At 37.3% G+C, this 2245-nt stretch overlaps 1 pseudogene; it reads left to right on the forward strand.

Moving 5' to 3' along the window:
- LOC123040286 (xaa-Pro dipeptidase-like) overlaps window positions 1-2245 on the forward strand; it is a 12116-nt pseudogene that overhangs the window by 4916 nt on the left and 4955 nt on the right.

Genomic DNA, 2245 nt, shown 5'->3' on the forward strand with positions numbered 1-2245 from the left:
ACTCAGAAATAAATAGAAGCAAAAATAGTTGTGATTAAATTTACTTAAAAAATGAGCATAGATGCTTATTTTTAATGACTTATTACAATTCAGAAATAAATAGAAGAAAAAATAGATGTGATTAACTTAACTAAAAAATGAGCATAGATGCTTATTTTTAATGACTTATTACAACTCAGAAATGAAAAGAAAAAAATAAATATAGCAGAAAAGGAAAAAAAACTATATAAAAAACTGCTCAGAAATGAGCATAGATGCGCTTATAGAGAAAATTCAACCTAAATTCATAATAAATTTCTACTAATTTCAGAGAAATTCAATATGAATTATATTAAATTTCCTATATAAGGGCATCTATTTTCATTTTGAGAGGAGCTCAACAAAGGGAGAGAGGGAGGGGCTTATAAACCGGTCTGATTCCCCTTCGGTTGGCGAGGTGGGACTAAACTCTGACCGTAACAAGGGCCAACCCGTTAGTCCCGGTTGGTGGCGTGAACCGGGACTAAAGGGCAGCCTTTGGTCCCGGTTCAAGCCACCAACCGGGACCAATGATGGTGGGCCAGGAGCGAGGCGCATTAGTCCCGGTTCGTCCCACCAACCGGAACCAATATGTCCAGACGAACCGGGACCAATGGCCCACGTGGCCCGGCCGGCCCCCGGGGCTCACGAACTGGGTCCAGTGTCCCCATTGGTCCTGGTTCTGGATTGAACCGGGACTAATGGGCTGACCTGGCCTGGACCATTGCCCCCTTTTCTACTAGTGACGACACATACGTATGTGTAGTTTCACTGCTTAGTTATTTATGATGTGAATTCTTGCTTATTTGATGCCATCTTTTTAACTTGTCCTTCTGTTGTTCACCAAGGACATTGCCTCTGGACAATCTATCTTATTTGCTCCAAGGTTGACACTTGACGACGTAGTTTGGAATGGTGAAAAAGATTTGTCTTTTTTCAAGGTATTTAATATTCTAGAGACCATATTGTGCATGTGCCGCTACACTCCGATTTTGCTTAATATTTCATTAAATCTGGATAGGACACGTACAAGGTCGATTTTTTCTTCTATGTTGATGAGCTTGCACAGGTTCTCCGATGTCAACTTAGTGAGCATGGAGAGCCCCTTCTCTTTCTCTTATACGGAAAGAACTACTGACAGCGGAAATTACTCAAAGCCTGCTAGTTTTGAGGTATGTGATACGAAGTATATAATTAGCCACACTATTATGAAACAAGTTACGATGCTTAGCCTTGTAGTTTTTCCACACACTATAACTGGAAAACACAATCATTCATGTTATATTTCATTGCCATGTTCTTTTGAACTTCAATGCTTAGTTTTATAGTTTTGTCAAATACTGTCACTGGAAAGCGCAATCACTCACATTAATATTGCATTACTATGTTCTTTTGGACCTCAACTACATCTTGAAGTAAAATCTACATTTTCTGATATGGTATACATACCTAATAAGTATAAAGAAGTAAATATCTTCCACACCTTTTGTCTTTCTTGTTCTGTATTTGGGTTACTAACTTACCATGCATTTTCTTTGTCCATGCCAGGGGATAGAGAAGTTTGACACTGATTTAAGCATGCTTCATCCTATCTTAACTGAATGTCGTGTTATAAAATCTGGCATGGAGCTTGACTTCATTCAGTATGCTAATGATGTCAGCTCCAAAGCACACGTTGAGGTATAAAGAGTTATCAATGCTAATAGTTTGTTTCCAACTTCATTGCTAGTATTATTTTAGACATCCTATTCGCAAAAATATTCACTGTGTCTATTTATCATTTAGGTGTTACTACTTCTAACTCACATACTTACACTTTTTTAGAGTTAAATTAAACGCATCTGATTGTTAACTTTCACTTTACAAGGTTATGAGGCAGATAAAACCAGGCATGAAGGAATCTCAGTTAGAAAGCATCTTTATTCATCATGCATCTATGCACGAAGGTTGTCGACATTGCTCCTACACATGTATATGTGCTACTAGACACAACATGCGAGTTTAAATATTATGTCTAATATGTGAAGCAAGTAATGAGTAGTTGCAAATATGGTGGAATTGTTACTAATTGTTACTAATTGTTTTACTAATCATTTTCGTGTAACATATATGTAGAAGTTGTCACTTGAGGTAACAAACGGATATCGTAATACCAAATCACCTTCCCAGTGCCAACAGTATATTTAGTTTTATGCATTGCTTCTAGATGAAGCTTAGAGAAAAAAAA

This window comes from Triticum aestivum, chromosome 2B, assembly GCF_018294505.1.
Source record: "Triticum aestivum cultivar Chinese Spring chromosome 2B, IWGSC CS RefSeq v2.1, whole genome shotgun sequence".
Lineage (NCBI taxonomy): Eukaryota > Viridiplantae > Streptophyta > Magnoliopsida > Poales > Poaceae > Triticum > Triticum aestivum.